The sequence below is a fragment of the Eumetopias jubatus genome, unplaced genomic scaffold (genome assembly GCF_037043125.1).
Source record: "Eumetopias jubatus isolate StellerSeaLion01/CBP00866 unplaced genomic scaffold, mEumJub1_p1.0 scaffold_1, whole genome shotgun sequence".
NCBI classification, from domain to species: Eukaryota; Metazoa; Chordata; class Mammalia; order Carnivora; family Otariidae; genus Eumetopias; species Eumetopias jubatus.
Genome location: NW_028274807.1, coordinates 1,777,176 through 1,796,209, shown reverse-complemented (window position 1 = coordinate 1,796,209; position 19,034 = coordinate 1,777,176). Strand labels below are relative to the sequence as shown.

Sequence of the window (19,034 nt, the reverse complement as noted above, 5' to 3'; positions counted from 1 at the left end):
GGACTGTCATCTGAGGAGGAGCCGTGGGTGAGCTCGTCATCATCATCATCACCTTCCGCAGCCCTCTGGACGCCAGCAGGCTGATTCCCTACCAGCATGGTCTCTGTCTGGCTCCCAAAGGCATCAGGGTACATGTAGGGCTGTGCTTCTGGTAGCTTGGCAGCTCCGAGGGATGGGAGCCTGGCTCCCAAGGAGCATACGGCACTGTTGTGCATTTGCTACCCACTCTGAGGTCAGGTGGGGTAGAGGAGATCAGGATGCAAGTCCCCATTCTCCAGGGGGCCTCAGCCCAGGGAGACTGATGGGTTTGCCTGGGGAAAAGATCGAGAGACCACCCCCCCACCCCCACCCCCCCCGCCGTGAGCTTAGCTGTTATGGCGGGTAGGGAGGCTGGGTGCAGGCCAGTGGACCTCAGAAACCCATTCGCCCATTTTAATAAGAGAAAGTAGTTCTGTTTTACTTATTCAGACAATTTAAAAGCCCTTAAAGATCAACTTTTCTCATTCCTTGGGGAGGTATTGAGACACAGAGTGAGAAAAGCACAGTCTGGATGGGTGTTGGCTCCTGGCCCCCCCGAACATCCTGTCTGCAGAGAAGAACCTTTGACCTGCAGGGCCCATTGGTGTAGAAGGTGTCGCCTGGCCCAGCTGAGATCCAGAGCCAAAAACATACTCCCTTTCCTTGCCCTGGTCTTGCACGACACCCCTCCTTACCAGCCGGGGATGTCTGTCGAGGCTGGAGGCAACCTCCGAAGCCCATCCTTTGTTTATCAGCTTACTTCGGCCTCTTGGAAGTGACCAACTGAGCTGACCCCCCCCCCCCCCACACTCTTTCTACCATATTGCGGCCGGCTGCCAAGACGGATCAGAAAGATGGACATCAAAGAAAAGCATTTTCGTGGAAGTGAATATTATCTTTTTTTCCAGTATAGTTGCACCTTGGAATCTAATCTTTGAAAATAATAATTATGATGGGGCGCCTGGGTGGCTCAGTTGGTTAAGCGACTGCCTTCGGCTCAGGTCATGATCCTGGAGTCCCGGGATCGAGTCCCGCATCGGGCTCCCTGCTCAGCGGGGAGTCTGCTTCTCCCTCTGACCCTCTTCCCTCTCGTGTTCTCTGTCTCTCATTCTCTCTCTCTCAAATAAATAAATAAAAATCTTTAAAAAAAAAAGAAAATAATAATTATGGGGACTAAGTCTTAGTATGATGGTTGAACCCTTATAGATAACCTTTAATTCTTGGAATCAGAATTCAAGAGCCCTCATCAAAAGTAATTTTTCCATTGTTGTGCACATGTTGGGTTTTAAAAAATGGGTACATCTTATTTATCTGTACTTAAATTTATAAGCCAGACCGATACATTGATAATAATGTCATGGAAAAGCAAAATATTTTTCTATAAGTATTAAATTAATCATCAAATTGGGGTTGTACAAAAACACAGCAGGTGAGATGGAGGAAATCACAGAAGCTCTGATTAGCTTAAATCTAACTTTGCCTGAATAATTACTTAAAAAATTGTTTTAATAAATAGAGCCTCTCAAGTCTCTACAATATGAGTAATAATTCATCATCATACATTTTTGTATTTTTTACTTCTCTTTCTTGAAGGTAGATCTTAGGTCCTAGAGATGTCAAAACTAGCATCATGTTTAGTTTTCTGTTCTTTTTTTTTTTTTTTAAGATTTTATTTATTTATTTGAGAGGGAGAGAGAGCACACAAGCAGGGGGAGCAGCAGAGGGAGAAGCAGGCTCCCCGCTGAGCCGGGAGCCTGATGTGGGGCTCGATCCCAGGACCCTGAGATCATGACCTGAGTTGAAGGCAGATGCTTAACCGACTGAGCCACCCAGCAGCCCCATCGTGTTTAGTTTTCTAAAACCAAGGAAGTCTTTATCTGTTTTCAGAGCCAACCGGGTAATCTGTTACTAGGCTATTGAAATCTTTTGATGAGTCCCATATCTTCCTTGCAGTCCACCCCCGCCCCCAATATTTACACAGTAAACAATGAAAACCAGGAAGCCCGGGCTCTGAGATAAGCAGAGGCTCCAGAGGAAGGAGGAAGGAAGCAGCATGGCTCCTGCCATGACGTGGGGGCCACACAGTCACCTTCACGGGGCTTGGGCCACAGAGGAACCGGGGGTGACCATGGCCGGGGGCGCTGGGGTGCTGAGCAATTGGCATGCTGTGCCAGGTGGCTCCAGGTCCCAGGAAGGTCCCGGGCAGCTGCAGGCCAGGTGCACCAGCTGTGGCTGCCTGCTTACGCTCCCCTTAGCGGGTCTCCCTGGCCATCGGCAGAGAGAAGCGGGCATTCTGTGGGCTAGCCATACCGCTGCTGCTCTGACCCGGGGGTGTCTTCTTGCTGCTGCTTGCATTTTATTCTGTGGTTCTGGACCTAGTCCTGTGTGGCGAGGGTCCAGGTGGTTGCGATCTGTCATTTTGTGTCCGCAGTAGTGTCTGAGAAGACCTCCCTGTCTCCTGGCCCGGCCTCAGCCTCCTGCACTGTCTTCTCTTGGGAAGAGGCCCTTGTACGTGGGGCCTGGAGGAGGCCAGGCAGCAGCCTCTGGGGGATATGGCAGATGGGTCTGCTGCAGCCCCAGGAATCTCTGGCAGGGTGTCGAGGTCCTGGAGGTGGATGCTGCCAGTCAGGGCCTTCTGGGTTTTTATCTTTTTTTTTTTTTTGAGTAGGCTCCATGGCCAGCATGGACCCCAACATGGGGCTCAATCTCACGACCCTGAGATCAAGACCTGAGCGGAGATCAAGAGTCAGACGCTCCACCGACTGAGCCACCCAGGTGCCCCAGCCTTCTGGATTCTTAAATGACAGGCCAGAACTTAATTATTCTTGTCTTCCTGGCTGTAACTCTGGGCATGAATCTCTTATCTGCCCTGAGAAGTATCTTTGGTTTTGGCTCCCCGTCCCTGAACAGCCGTCACACGCTGGGTGCAGAGAAAATGTTTGATAAAATCAAGTTAAATAACTTGCTTTATTTATGGCACTTCATTTTTGCTGGTGATCTGTTGGTCCTCACCACTCGTGACTCACCTCATTTGTTGTGTGGCTGTGCGTGATCGTAGCCTGTTGGAGCCACAGAACTTTAAGAGGTGGTTTCTCGATTTTGATGTACGTACAATGTGCTCTTTCATAAGATGGGTTTCTGGTGATGTTGTGTTTATAAATGGAGGCTCTTTTGAGAAATAAAATATATTGAATTAGAAACATTTTTTATAACTCCCCGAGTAGCCGGATTTGAAGCGCAGCATTCAGAATGTATTTTGAGCCTCGTTAAGGACCCATGAGATCAGCTTCCGTCAGGCGGCCTGTCCTGACTTCTGCTGTGGGCAGAGCGCAGGTGCTGTGAGCCCATTTTGGACCCAGTGTTAGTTTGTTGTCTGAAGTTACCTTTACGTTGGGAATCCTGAAGTAAAGTTCTGGAAAGTTTTGATTAATTCCCCAGGATGTTTTTGAGTTGTGGGTTTGGTGAAAAGTGTATTTCTCGTGTTTTGCGGCTGGTGTGGTCACCGGGGGGGGGGACGTGGTCTCTACACAGGGAAGCAGCATCCGAGGGCTTGTATCCGGCTGTGTCTCAGCTCCACACCTGCCGGTTCTCTGCACCCTTGTGTCCACGTGAACCCCAGGGCCCTCAGGACCTTGTCCTGGGGGGCTCTCCGTTCACACAGCTCTTCTCACCTCTTGCCAGCCAGTTTTCTGAGTGCCCCCGGCATGCGGGCCTCTGTGACAGGCACCGAGCGAACCAGGCAGGGAGGTGTGTGCTCGCGCAGACCTGTATGTCTCAAGCTGTCCTGCGCAGAAAGGTGATCCAAGAACAGACTGAGCTGGGGCCTCGGCGTGGGGGATGGCAGGCCGTTGGCCTTCATGCTGGGGCCTCCCAGCTTGGATGCCTGTCCCCACTGTCATGACCTTCTTCACTGTTCTGCTTGGCTTTTGGCCTCTCTGTCCTTCTGAAATGGCTTGTCCGAGTCGCTAGTGACCTGTCTTTGTCAAGGTCAGTGGCCACTGTCCTGCTTAGGCCCTCAGCAGCGTCTGACAGCTGCCTGAGCTGCCCGATTCCCCAGCCCCTGCCTGCCCTCGGCCCGAGGGCCACGCTCCCCGCCTGCCCCGGGTGCCGATGCCTCCCTAGCCTGTGTATCTTGTGCCACCCTCCAGAAGTGGTACAGGGCGCATCTCCCATCATCCCCATCCCTCCCACAGGGGTGGGGGTCATTCTTCTTCCTTTCTCCCCGCCTTGCTCACTGTCCAGCTCCTCAAGGTCTGTTGCTGTCTCCTTTGGCTCTCCTGGGTCTAGACTTGCTCCTGTGCAGTCCACCCTCATGGGGTCACTGCAGTCCCCCTTCTAGGGGCACATCCCAGCAGCTGACCCTGTCTTGACCCCTTCCAGTGACTTCCCCTCACCATGGGGAAAGTAAGTTCCCTTAGGAAAAAGTTCACAGGCCTTTTCCCTTGCTGCTGTCCCTCCATTTTCCCTGACCCGGATCTGCACAAGTGGAGTCCCCCGCCCCAGGTCTTGTGTGTCGTGCCTCCTGCGGGGACAGTCATCCCCCAGGTGTTTATAAGGCTGCCGCCCGCCTGCCGTCCTGCCCTCAGCTCACATGGTGTCTCCCTGGCGAGGCTGTCCCCCTCTGCCCCCCCGCCCCATGCTGTTCTCGTCCACGTCACCCTGCTTGATGAGCACTTGAAGTCGCCCTGTTCGCTGCCTGGTATGCATGTGGTCTCTCCCTCTGCCCTGCAACATGAGCTCATGGTCACTGCTGTGGGTCCGGGTCTCTAGTAGGCCTGGTCGTAGTCCCTGTGCCCAGGCAGAGTCCTTGGCCTGCGTTTGGGTCAGGTTGGTGTGGCAGCATGGAGCAGAGAACCTGGCTGGTGTGGCTTTCAGCTCCTGGGCCCCTCGTACCAAGAAGTGTGCAGTCTGGAACCGTGCTTTCTGGGCCTTTGTGTCTCTTCCGTCTGCTCTTTCATCCTCGTGCTTAGCGGTGACTTCTGACTGCAGCCTGATGTCCCAGCAGGAAGGAGGGGAAGCAGGAAGGGGCGGTGTCTCTATCGGGAAGGCATTTCAGGAAACCCCCAGTCTCCATCTCGTTGTCCGCAAGAGTGCTGCACGCCGCCTCTGGTCACTAGGGTCCGCGGCAGCGTCTGTGCATACCAAAATCGGGCTCTGTGAGGAGGAGTAAGAGGGACAGTGGGCAGTGCCCCACAGCCCTGTCTGTAGGAGTCCTAGTACCTGACCGTCAGAGGCTTCCAGTGCTGCGGGGTTCTGCACTTAGTTCCATTTCTTACCTCTCTAGTTCTGGACCAGTTGGGAGAGTCCCCCACACCAGAGACGGGTGAGTGGGGAGTCGATGTTGGAGAATGGGGCTGTCTGTGGCCAGGTGGCCTTGTTAGTCTTTTACGCCAAACTGGATGGACTGACCTACCTGGTGATGAGAATGGCTGGGGATGGGTGCGGGGTGCCCCGGGTAGGGATGGGCCCCTTCTGCGCAGTGAGTGGCCTAAGTGCGTGGCTGCTGTGGTGGGCCCAGCCTAGCTGTGCGGGCCTGCGCCAGTAACCATGCCCCCCTCCGCAAAGAGGGGCCACTGGGTTCTCTGCAAAGAGTGTGGGCCCCCTAACCCCCACATGGTTTTTGCTGTGGTGTCTGTGGAAGGAGTCTGGAGGAAGGGCCGTCTTGGGCCAGGCCACCACCCAGCCGTGCGCCCCGGGGATGGCGGCTGCAGCCCCTTCCTCACAGCCCCCAGGAGGCAGGGAAGGGGCAGGTGCTCCTGCTTCTGTCTTCACCCCACTTCTTTGCAGTCTTCTGGCATAGTGTCTGAGGTCGACTCCTGTACAGAACCCCCCAAGGGCACATCCAGAACAGCTCATGGGAGCCAAGGGAGCCTGGGGAGCCTGTCCGGGGCTTGGGAGGGACCTTCCCCACATGTTAAGTGTGGCCCACACAGCTGCCTCTTCAAGTTCAGCTGCTCCCTGCCCGCGCCCTGTGTTTTTGGCAGGGATTGGACGTGGGCATGGATTTGCCTCCTCCGCAGTGGCTGCAGGTCAGGAAGAACAGGAGGTCAGCCCCTCCGGTTCCTTACAGACTCTTTTCCACTGGGAGGTGGTCCCAGTGCCGTCTCTTGGTTAATTGGGAACCAGAGTGAAGCTCTGCTGGAAGAGTTAAGGTGAGCTTGTGAGCTTTGCTGGGAGTCTGGTAGGCAGACGTGGGCAGACAGGGGCCGGTGGGCCAGTGGCTGGTCATTGAGTCTTACTCTGAGCCAGGGTGGCCCGGGGGCAGGGGCGTGAGGTCAGAGCTGTGGTCTGGAAGGCTCTCCATGGTGCTGGCAGAACCGGTGTGGCTGGGGTGGCGAGGCCCCGTCCTGGCCAGATGTGAAGGGTTGGGGCAGGCAGAGACCTGAGGCGCCTGCCGCAGCGCGGAACAGGGGCCCGCTTTGTGGGGAAGGAGGTGGTGGGGGGCGCCGCGGCCGCTGGGGTCTGGGTGCCCTGACTTTGACAGGCAGGCAGTTGGGTGGAGCCGCCTGGCCCTGCTTTTCCATCTCCAGTTCCCTGCGGGCCCTGGGCCCCAGGCCTGCCAGGTAGGGCATCGCACCGCCCTCTCCAGCTGCTGCCCCACAGGTGTTCCCGAACATCTGGAACCAACCTCCTTATTTTCGTCCATTTCCCACCCTTTCCTCTTCACGGTGAACGTCGCCGGAAACCGGGCCGCTTCTCCTGGTGGTCGCCTGGAGTCCCCAGCACGCCTTGGGCCTGCTGTCCCCTTAAACCCTCCACCCGGGATGTGCGCTTCTCCATGTCCCCCCGCCCCCCAGCCCAGTGGCCCACAGGCCACCACCGTCTCTCCTCTGCCCCCCAACAGAAGCCTCCAGACTGGGCCCTCAATTTCCCCTCATGCTCCCAGCCCCCTTCCTGCAGCTGCCGGAGCGCTCTCCCTTCCCGGCTTCCCTGCCTGCGCGGACAGTCCCCTCGTGGCTGACCCTCGGGGCTGCAGTAAAACTAACTCACTCCTTACCTCCCAGCACCTGGCTCGGCCCCGCTGCCCCGGGCCTCCACCCTCCCCCGACCGCGCTGCTCTGGGTGCTCCGCCCACGGGCCCCTCCCCGCCCCCCACCGCACTCCCCCGGGTGCCCCCGGGCCCCTCCCCTCCCCCCACCACACTCCCCCGGGTGCCCCCGGCCCCCTCCCCTCCCCCCACCGCACTCCCCTGGGTGCCCTGGGTGCCCCCGGCCCCCCTCCCCCCACCGCACTCCCCCGGGTGCCCCGGGCCCCCTCCCCTCCCCCCACCGCACTCCCGGGGGTGCCCCCGGCCCCCTCCCCTCCCCCCACCGCACTCCCGGGGGTGCCCCCGGCCCCCTCCCCTCCCCCCACCAGACTCCCCCGGGTGCCCCCGGCCCCCCCCCCCCCCCCCGACCTGCCCCGTCTGTGGAGGCTCCCATCGTTTCCAGGTGAGATGCCGCGGAGGGAAGTCCTTATTTTTCTGGCCTTTGGAACCAGGCTGTTGGGTTTCGGCCGCGTCCCAATCCCACCTCTCACTGTGTGACCTTGACATGTTATTTGACCTTCTGGGCCTTGGTTTCCTCGTCTGCAAACCGGGGATACTAATACCTCCCTCGTGACTGTGAGGATGGAGTGATTGTGTGAACCGTTTTCAACAGTGTCTGTGGACACTAGCAGCAGCTGGGTGAGCACCGCCCCGGGTCCCTGGCCAAGCTCCCCCAGCAAGGGCAGGTGTGCGGCAAGTCAGGAGCTGCGCACCTTCTCCTTGAGCCTCAGGGACACAGCCGGGTTATTCTTGGTGTTTTAGGCCCGACTGGGTATCTTCCCTGTGGGGCAGAAAGGACTGATCCCCAATATAGGGACATTTCCCCCCACAAAACATGAACCTGAGTTGTGTCACCAGCAGGCAGGTAGAGCTGGAAATGGAGATAAAATCTGATAGATGCCTGGGATTGGAATGAAACCTTGGCTCATCTGATAGGAATTTCAATGTCGGCTGTTAGGGGTTGTTAATTCAACATTACTGCGAGAGAGAAGGGGTAGGATTGGTGACCAAGAAAGTGTAATTTCCTATGGGAGCGCAATCCTTCCATTATTCTTTATGTCAAAGAAAGCTATAATTGGCCATCCTTTAATGCATAGAGTAAAACCTGTTAAATTAGGATTTTTCTTTAGATTGCTCCTTAAGCCTTAAAAAAAATAATTTGCCATTTGTGTTCAATGCAAGTCAGTACTGTATCACTTTATATAAATCGAAGCTTAATCACTACACACAGTGTGCACTCCAGAACATGCAGTGTTTGTTCACACATGCTGTTCTTGCTCTGGGTGTTTCTGGAATGCTCTCTGAGGCTGGCATGTCTTTGGTTCTGAAGGCCCCGTAGCCTGCTCAATAATGGAGTGTCCGTGTGAGACCGTGAAGCAGAGGGTGTGTGTGTGTGTTGATGGTTGGATTAGATTAACTTCCAGAAACTACTTTAGGCTTTGTCCCAGGTACTGTCTAAAAATATTGAAAGGAAAGATTTCAAATGTGGTTATAAAGATAAAAACATTAAAAAGTGTGACTATGACTCAGGTGAATGTAATGTAACTCCAAACCTTGTGTTCAAGATTTAAAAGATATGTATTACAAGTCACCTTTAAACTGTAGAAATTACTCAACATATATAGAAATAAAGCAGCATTTGAAGATGTGAGGTTCTATACTGCTCTTAGGCATTAGGTTAACAGTGGTACTGTGGAGTTCTTGCCTGCGTGGGGTGTGGAGGGCAGCAGAGTACACACGCTGGATGTGGGGATGGTCTGCTGTCATCATGCTGGCCCCCGTCACTTACTGTCCCCAAGTCAGATGCAGCCACCAGCTCCCAAGAGAGCTGCGGCTGGTGCCGGGCCTGGTCACAACCCATCACCCACAATTCGGAGAAACACTTGGCATACTACCCAATCGTTTTTTGACTATAAATTTAAGGAATCAAAGTAAAGGCAACATATCTTTTAATTCCCAAGGTAGAGCTGCAGGTACCCGAAGTTCCTGAACCCCATCTTGAACTCAGTAGGATGTCATCAGCTTCTTTAAGTCTGCTGTGGAATCGCAGGAGGTGTGACCTTTGTGTGTCCACACCCTGCAAAGCAGTCACGGTGGGATTCTCTCTTTTCTAGATCCATTTCTACGAGCCAAGTGAAGGAGTGGAGGCTGGTGAGCCCTGGCGCTCTGTGTCCACGCTGGGCAGTGCCGGCCACGCCGGACGGGCGCCCTACCCGAGCACCAGCCGCAGGTTGAGCGGGATGAGCGGGGCCAGCAGGGCGGGCAGGCTGGGCGCCGGGCGCGGGGCGCGGGCTGCAGCCTTGAGCTCAATGCCCGGCAGGGGCTGGCCTGCCGACGAGTTGCCGTCCCGGGTCGGGGCCGGGGCCGGGGTCGGGGCTGGGGCTGGGGTCGGGGTGGGCGCGGTGTCCGTGGGCTCCATGCGGGTGTGCGCAGACAGGAGCAGGGTCACCAGCAGCAGCAGGAGTAGCGTGGGCGCGGGCTGGGTCGCCATACTCGAGCGCTCGGGGCGCGTCTCCTTGTCGGTGCTGGTTGCCGCCTGGCAGATCTACTCTGCGCGGTCCTCTCAGGGTCCTGTCCCGTGAGGTCTGGTCCGCTGCTGGCGGTTAACGGTCGGCTCCCGGGATCCCGCCCCGCGCGCCATCACGCCCGCGCGCCGCCGAACCTGCCCAGCGCGCACCGCCGCGCGGTGCCTGGTGCGCCCGTGCCCCCTCCGCGCGGTGCCCCGTACGCTCGGCCCCAGGCGGCGCCTAGCCCGGCCACAGAGCTGCTAAGCAGGGGCTCCGGGCACGCCGGTGGCATGTTACCACCATTCTGCAAACCCCTGGGTTTAGGGGTTTCCGGGGACTTCGGAAACCTTACCTCCTGCAGTATGCACATGGAGCTTTTGTGTTAAAAACCTTGAGATTATGGTATCTTTTTCTTAAATATGCCTGTGTTGTAGCAAAAACATTTTTTTTTTTTTTTTGTTAATGCTTCTCCAGAGTTTGACTCATGTACAACGTTTACTTCCTGGACTGCAGTTTGAAAGGATAACTTATTTCTCAAGTAAACCAGGGACCCTTTTGATTTTGGAAGTTATGAACTCAGCCATCTTCAGAGATGTAAAATTTTCTCCCCAAGCAGAACTCTTGTGAAAATTTCCAAATTCTATATACTTAATATATAGACATTTGAATTTTTAAATTTTATTTGTTTTATTTATCCTTTTTAATAACTTTCCACCCAATGTGGGGCTCGAGCTTATGACCCCAAGATCAAGAGTCACATGCTCGACCAACTGAGCCAGCAGGCGCCCCCAGACCTCTGAGTGTTTTGAATGCCCTTGTGAACCAGAGTCTTTGCTGATGGTTGTGCAGGAGGAACCACTGGAGACACTGTGGGGAGGGTCCTCGCAGCCCATGTAGGCTTTGCTCGACCTGGCTTATTTATTTCTAAGCACAGACTGAGCATGCTTTTTGCTTATTTCTATTCTAAAGAATTGTTAGTATATCTTCCTTACTTGGATTTGGCCTCTACATGCAATCAATGCAAGGGTTTAAAATAATTCTATGTATTTTTAAATTATAAAAGTATGCATATCTTTGGAAATAAGTATGTAAGCACTTTAAAGTGAAAGGTTTAGGCTTCCTCCCCCATCCCCATCACTACAGGTAGCCCCTTCCATAAGACCACTCGGTCAGTAGCCAGGGGAAGCCCATTTCCTTAGAACAAATTTGGTGCTGTATCAGCAGTAGGAAGATGGGTATAGGGTGGTGAAAAGCTAGATTAAACTAGCTTCTTTCATAAGGATATTTTTCAAATGTGTAACTAACTATGCTTCATAAAAGAGCATATGAAAAATAAAAAGCGAGGGCTCCTTTCTAGGGCCGGGCAGGATGTGCCCAGGGTGGGCCTGGAGCACCAGGTCGAGCCAGAAAGGAAGGAGGTGCTCAAAAGCAGAGCACAGCCCCCACCCTGATGGGCATCAGAGGGACACAGAAGCCACCTGAAGGGGCTCCCGGTGGCCAGAGCTGGACCAGTCCCTGCAACAGAGTGAAGTCCTGTCGGATTATAGCCACAGTATAAAATAAATATCCACGAGTCCATTCGGACATCCATAATGAGTCACTCATGCGCTGACACGGAAACGGTACTTATCTCCTCCTCCGAAGGAGAATCCCAGTGTCTGCACAGCCGCTCCGTCCTCGGGGAGCACAGCGCACCTCCCCACTCCTTAGGTGTGGGCTGAGCGTGGCGACTCCCTTCCCCAGGGGACAGAGCAGGAAAGGGAAGGAGCCACGTGGGGTGGGGACACCGGGGAGACACACCTCTGCCGGGTGACCACGGCCAACATGAGCAGTGACAAGTCATGTTGACGGCAGGCACCTGGGCCGGATGGGATGAGACGGACACCTCCCTGTGTGGTCTTCCCCCCGACAACCCCTGACCCCAGTCCACTCATGAGAAACCACATCATGCTAATCCCAACGAGGGGCAACACCCCAAACGCCTGACTGGCCCTCCTCCCAACGAGGGGCAACACCCCAAACGCCTGACTGGCCCTCCTCCCAACGGTCAGGGTCATCAGAGAAACTGTCACGGCCAAGAGGAGATGTAATGGGACATGACCGGTGTCACGTGGTGTCCTGGACGGGATCCTGGGACAGAAGGGGGACGTTAGGGGAAACTGAGGAAATCTGAACGCTTAATAATAACGTGTTATTATTGGTTTGTTAATTGTAACAAATGGACCATACCGATGTGAGATGCTTATAAAGTGGAAACTCTGTGAGTATGTGGGAAACCTCTTTACTGTCATCTCACTTTTTCTTTAAATCTACAATGGTTTTAAAAAATAAAGTCTATTTTTAAAAAATAATGTTTTTTAAGAAGCTAATAATTCCTTAGAAGCTCCTTTTGTGTTCTCATCCTCTGCTCTAAGTATCATTGACTTTTGTGTTGTTTCCTTGGTTTTCTTTGTAGATTTATCACTTCCGTTATTCTCAACAGCATATCCTTTGGTTTTGCCAGCACGAACTCCACTCAGCAGGAAAGGGTCATATTGCCAGGGAGGCCCCTGGGTGCGGCTGGGGTCCTCGTGATGTGGATGTCCGGGGACTTCACTGGCAGAGGTCCCTCCTGGCCGGCGTCTTCACACGTTTTACATCTCTCAAGAGGGAGATCGTTTAACTCGAGTCACCAGGACTCTCGCCTCCTCGCCCCCCGCTTCTCTCTTGCACATCCCCTGTCCCAGGAGGCCTTGGATGGCCTTGGGCTTCTTTGTGAGCTGGCTGAGAGGAAGTCACATTGGGCTGCATTTAGTTTGGGTTTAGTGGGATACATATATGTGGGTGTGTATATATATAAGCCTTCTGGGAAGACTTAGGTGCTGCCTGGGTGCGGTAAGCTTGGATTCTGTAGTCGTCCCATGCGGGGGGCGCGTAAAGGAGCAGGGCCAGAGGAGAGGGGGCCATTGCCCACTGCACCTGTTTACCTTGGGACCTCTGGGGGAGAGTTAGACTCCAGAAAGAAGAGGGAAGATAGGGCAGGGGCCAGCCCCAACTGCTGCTGGGAGACAGGAGTGGGGGTGGGAGCATGGGCCAGGAATGGAGGTGTTCTCAGGGAGGGGGTTCTCAAAGAGCTTTGAGATGAAACTCCTGTCCAGCTGGCTAGCAGCCAGCTCCAGCAAAGTTGAGATGGTCTGTTTGGCGCAGGTGGACAGACACAGTGTTGCAGGGGACACTGAAAGGGTCTTGAAGCAGAGGAAGTATCAGGAGTGGCAAGTGGGGATTTTGGGAGCAGGGCCCCTGCCTTGCAGTGGTGGGCAGCCCATGGGGTTGGAAGTGCCACCTGCTGTCCTAGTGAGCTCGCAACAGCCAGCCTGGGGGTCCTGGCTCAGCATGCTGCTCCATACCCGTCCTGCAAGTCTTCTTGTTTTTTGGGTTTTTTTTAAATTTTATTATGTTATGTTAGTCACCATACATTACATCATTAGTTTTTGATGTGGTGATCCACGGTCCATTGTTTTCATATAACGCCCAGTGCTCCATGCAGTACGTGCCCTCCTTAATACCCATCACCGGGCTAACCCATCCCCACCCCCCTCCCCTCTAGAACCCTCAGTTTGTTTCTCAGAGTCCATCGTCTCTCACGGTTCATCTCTCCCTCCGATTCCCCCCCCCATTCTTCCCTTCCTTCTCCTGATGTCCTCCATGTTATTCCTTATGTTCCACAAATAAGTGAAACCATATGATAATTGACTTTCTCTGCTTGACTTAGTTCACTTAGCATCATCTCCTCCAGTCCCATCCATGTGGGTGTAAAAGTTGGGTATTCATCCTTTCTGATGGCTGAGTAATCTTCCCTTGTATATATGGACCACATCTTCTTTATCCATTTGTCTGTTGAAGGGCATCTCGGCTCTTTCCACAGTTGGGCTATTGTGGACGTTGCTGCTGTGAACATTGGGGCGCATATGGCCCTTCTTTTCACTACGAATATCACAGCGAATATCATCCTCAATGGGGAAAAGCTGAGAGCCTTTCCCTTAAGACCTGCAAGTCCTCTTGAGGTGACGGCTGGCCGCAAGGGGTCGTGGTGTTTATGGCATTAATGCAAAGTTGGCATTTTTCCTTGGGGGAAATATTCCTGGATGAAGTCCGCACCTTCTGAGTGCTGGGTTGGGTAACAAGGTTAGCGTGGAAACAAAGAGAGGTGATGCGGGGTGCTGGGTTCAGTTCTGAAGGGATTTTCTGTTATGTTTTAGGTGCATCTTTGATCCTTCGCTTTTTTGATATTTGACTTTGTCACTTGTGATTTTTTTAGAGGAGATCTGGTTTCATTTTGGGCTTTTAAGTATGATAAAAGAGATAGATGGCATGGTTTCTCCATTTTCTTGAGATGCCCCCTTGAAGCCACAGTGGTTCTCAGGTCACAATTAACTGAACATATTTTGAATGAGACAACCCCTAAGAGTTAGGCATAAGAAAATGTGGAGTTGTTTTGAACATGCAGGTAAAAGCATGCTGACAGTGTGTTGTTCCTGTGCTTGCTCATAGACTTACTTCGCACGAGCGTGCACACGTGGGTCATAGGCGTGTTTCAAGAACTGGGCTTTGAGCAAGCGTATGGCGCCCTGGGAAGGTGTGGGACCTGAAATCCTGGCTCGCCTGTCCGCCAAGTGCCAAGAAACCCACCACGTCCAGGCTTTTGAACTCGTGAGGTGAGTTTTCTGTCTACAGTGTGCCCGTATCTAGGAATTCTGGCTGAGATCAGCCTCTTTGGTGTTTGGTCTGGTTTGCTTGTGATCCTGTGTCTTTGTTCTGTGAAACAACTGTGGACAAAGATCAACAATCTGGCATGGAAATTCTTTTGTGAGGAAAGAGCTACCTTGCTGTCATTTCATGTTGATGAAGTGTTATCTTAGATTCTCAAGTGTTATCAATAGGATTTCAAGCTTTCAGAGCTGTTTGCTTTTGTTTCTTTCTTTTCCACAGTGGCGCGGACTCCTTTGTCTTTAGGGCAGTTGTTTTCCTGTGATGGTGGCCTCTTAACTACATTCCTTGGTTTTTTGGTAGGTCCCTTTCTTCATTTGCCTAGGATGCCTGCTGCTTTTAAAGCCTTTTTATGACATTTAACCAGGCTCTCTGTGTGCAGTGCGGGTTGTGGTCATGTTCATTGTTGCAGCCTAGACTAATAGAAATAGAGTTTGTCAGTAACTAATCATTCTAAATGTGTTCATTGTTGTTCCCAAACCGTCCTAACCATGTGGCCAGAGACAAGTGTGCGTAGATGTGCGTACCATGATACCTGGATTGAGTTTCCCAGATGTGAGTCTCCATGGTAAAGCCAGGGAGAGCCGGGGGAAGCCACAGGCCTCGGGTGTGTTTGCTGTCCCCCTTTTCTCTTATTCTCCTAAAAGTGAGTTAGGAATTAGTCAAAACAACAAATTAATAAAAAATGAATTTTCCCAGCAACGTAAGAAAAGTTTAGCGTGCTCTACTTATACAAAGCCTGTTTAGTGCTGTCTGAAATCGGTTAGGGTCCTTCTGGTGGAAGGTACGCCAAGCCAGGGAGGAGCAGGATGGAAGGCATCCCTTGCGAGTGAGAGGACGTGGCTGAAGACGCAGTAGATACGACACACGACTGCTGGGGACTGAAGTAATGAAATAGGAGTTGGATGTGTATTTCCTATTTATTTCAAGTTTTAATAAAAAAGTAACATTTAGAAATCCAAAAATCTCTTTTTCAGGACCCACAAGTGTCATTCAGTTTGTTTTAGATGGAAGTTCTGTTTTTCTCAATGAAAAAGTCTTATCCAAGGTTTAAACATGAGCCAGAAGGGTGAAGAAGATGTATTTGAAGATGAAGCCGACAGAGTAAATTCTGGTGCTAATCTGTCCTCCTCACAGCAGGATGAGGTGCTGGCCGCATGGGCCCCAGGGGAGGGAGATGCCGAAGTTGCACAAAACACAGATGTGCAGCTTCATTAAAGATTTTAAGGGGGATCCTAATGTTCTTACCAGCCAGGTTGAGGACAGGGCAAGAGAAAACACAGGCATAAAACTTGGAATAGAATAGGTAAAATGATCTGTTTGCAGGATCCTCAGGGAACCCCTTCTGTGGCGGTATGCTGGCCCATACAGTAGCCACCGTGTGGGAGGGCACAGCCTCAGAATCGGTGATTTAAAAAACCCAAATCATAAAAATTCGCCAAGGCAGCAGAAATAAACATGTAACATACAAACATCCTTAGTAACTTAGTATTCACAGAGGATACTATAGAGGAGGTGGCCCATTCAGAGTAGCTACAAAAAAGATCCCATAGTCAGGAATGAATGTGGTCAGAAAGGTTCAAAACCCAAGTGAAGACCGTTCTAAAAACTCTTGAGACAGACACAGAAGTAGCCTCGAGCAGATGGAAGGGCATGCGCTGTTCGTGGTTAGGGTGTCACAGCATCATTACTTTGGCAGTTCTCCGCGGGGCTGATGTGCAGAGTTCATGAGATTCCAGTAAAAATATGAATGCAACAAGAGTCATTAGTTTCCCTTGGGATGGACATATCGATTCTAAAACTGACACAGAAAAACAAGCATGTATGGAGACCTAGAAACTCAGAAGAGAAGGGGCTGGGAAAAGGCGCATAGCCTACCAGACATTAAAACGCACCAGAGAGCTTCTCCGTGTGAAATCGCGTGGTCATGACGTGACCAGTGCCGTGGGAGGCTCAGAAAGAAGCCCAAATCCGGACGGACGTGTCGTCTGTGATTAGGGTGGTATTTCAGATTGCCGGGTCATGAGGGACTTCTGAAGAAGTGATTTGGGGACAGTTGAGCACCATTGTGCGAAAGACAGTATTGGATTTCTGCCTTACACCATGTGCAAGAATAAGCTCCAAATGGATCAGAGAGCTAAATGTGGAAGGTGAAACTATTCAAGTGTGAGACAGAAACACAGCTGAATATAACCTAAGTGTTGGGCAAGGCTTGTCAAAGTAGAACTCAAAACTCAGGTTCAACAGAAGAAAAGATGGTCGAGATGGACTCCATTAAAAAAATACCGTCAACAGTCGAAACCTGCCTGAGTGAAACAAAACAACAAAATAATGTGAGTAAAGTCAGAAGACAGAAGGATCAACTTTCTCAAAGAGAAGAATCTTTGCAACATATATCATAAATATTTAAAAACCGTGGAGAAGAAAAAGACCAAAATCCTATAGGAAAGTAGGGGAAGGCAGGTGTACGTCACCCCGTGCACATTCACACACGCAGCGATGGTGCTTCAGCTTCACGGGGTGCTGGCTTCGCTCGTCACCTCTCGCCTCGGCGGAAGTGAGCTGTCAGCAGTGTCCGTACGTTACTGGCGTGGTGAGGTAGACCAAGCAGTTCTGCAGAGCGTGGAAGCTGCCCGTGGTTCGCTTCTGAGCTTGCTCTCAGCGGTATACTTTGAAATGGACTTGAGAACAACGCGGCAACTCTGCCTCTAGGTTGTGGCGACTAAGCGCATCTAGTCGGTGGGTTTTTGGGAACCTGCCGGATGCCCTTTTAGCTCCGTCTCCGGGCCCTGTGGTTACTCTGGGCTGTTGTCCTTTCCTCCAAGCCGCACGCCTCGTCCCCACACTTAGGGATTGTTCGGCGTGCGGGTGTCTGCTTGGCTGCCATTTTTCTTGTGGTGTGTCTGTGTTCAGACCCAGTTTGCCTGGAAGGGGTCTGAGACAGAGGGGAGCGCCCGGGGAGGGGGCGGCGCCTCGTCTGCGGGCTGTGTGGCTGTGGACCCCCGTGCCAGCACAGCTGGGTAACTCGGTGGAGCCCACCCTTCGGTCCTGGACGAGCTCTGGGCTCACGGCGCTGAGAATGTTGGCGTCGTGAGGCTCGAGTCTGTCTTGGGGATCTGAGCTGAAGAGGTCAGAGGGAGAAGAGGAAAGACATGCAGAGGGACTTGGAGACCAGCAGAGCTCCCCAGAGGGCAGAACCTCTGCTTTGGGCTGTGCTGGCACCTTCCGTTCCGGAACCACAGGCCCGGCCCTCCCAGCACCGTGTCACAACAAACACCCTCTGTTGACAGGAGACTGCATTCTCCGCCCCTGGGTTTTGTTAAAGGCCGAACTGTTGTTTTGATTGAAGACCTAATTGTGTAGTTCCCAGTGTGGGTCTAAGGCCACACGGTCTTTCCTCTGCTTGGTGCCTTCAAGGGTGATGACGCAGACCGAGCGCCAGTTCTGCTTCCGGTCCTCGTGTACCCAGCGGGGCGGGAGCGGTGGGTCCCAGGCCAAGGCCCCTCCGGGCCGGGAAGTGCTCACTCACTCCGTGGTGGGTGGGCAGGAGGGCCCGTGTCAGCCCTGCTGGCTGCTGGGGGCTCCTGAGGCGCTGGTTCTCACTTGGGTTGGGGAATAGCTTTGCCTCAGGCAGGTCTCAGCCATGGGATAGCAGCCACCCTGCATAATGAGACTGCGCCAGGTGCAGGAGCGGTCAGGGAGAGGGCGACGGGGCCGCCATGTGGTATGGAGCCTGATGCTTCTCTGGCCCCTTCCACAGAGCCCGCTCTGGGTTTGCTCACTCTGACTACCAGGATCCCCTGCTGTCCCCTTCCCTGATTGCCGCGAGCCCCCTCCTCTGCTGACCACGTCCCGTTTTGGAGGATGTATTTGTGCATAGGAGAAAGGCATTTTCTTTCTGTATTACATCTGAACTAATTTAGGTGCATTAGGGGGCTGGCTGGAGAGAACGTGCCTCTCCATCCTCCACTGTGGCTCTTACGTACAACAAAGCCTTTCAGAGAAGAGTCTGTACCTGAGTTCTCGCTCTGCCTGTTTCATACTCAGCCTGTTGCCACGGGCGGCCCCCCCATGATGGCTGTGGTACCCTGAGCCGTGCGCTGGCTGGATGGCCTCGGTCTGGTCATGTAGACCTACAGGGCCGGGCTGCTCAGCACCTGCAGCCCCATCCCTTCGAGGCTGTGCTGGCACGAGCCGCTCAGATGCCCTCTGTCAAAGCTGGTCAGCAGGTTGTGCTCCCACTGACTGCCATCTTCCTGCTCTTTGTGTAAGGGCTTCAGGCTTCGTTTAGTTTGGGGGACCGACTAGACATCAAGTGGCCCTGTAGAGGGGATACTTGGAGACCCTTACTTGTGCCCTTGAGACCCCACCCACTTCCCCGAGCTGCTTTAAGAATTAAATTCACATTTAGAGTGATGTCTGGAAAACAGTATGGAGGTTCCTCAAAAAGTTGAAAATAGAGCTGCCCTACAATCCAGCAACTGCACTACTAGGTATTTACCCCGAAGATACAATCATAGTGATCCGAAGGGGTACGTGCACCCCGATGTTTATAGCAGCAATGTCCACAATAGCCAAAGTGTGGAAAGAGCCCAGCTGTCCATTGACAGATGAATGGATAAAGAAGATGTGGTCCATATATACAATGGGATATTATGCAGCCATCAGAAAGGATGAAGTCTTGCCATTTGCACTGACATGGATGGAACTAGAGGGTGTTATGCTGAGTGAAACAA

At 52.9% G+C, this 19,034-nt stretch overlaps 1 protein-coding gene across 3 annotated transcripts in view; it reads left to right on the top strand.

Annotated features, from left to right (window-relative positions):
* The window catches only part of ADARB1 (adenosine deaminase RNA specific B1), a 146,217-nt gene that overhangs the window by 16,474 nt on the left and 110,709 nt on the right, over positions 1-19,034 (top strand). For 2 of the 3 annotated variants that reach the window (XM_028126524.2, XM_028126528.2), the window contains exon 2: positions 14,083-14,246. The exons of the other annotated variant lie outside the window; for it this stretch is intronic. The gene's annotated coding sequence lies outside the window, so the exon portion shown is untranslated. The remainder of the gene's footprint in view (positions 1-14,082; positions 14,247-19,034) is intronic. 3 annotated transcript variants of the gene reach the window in all.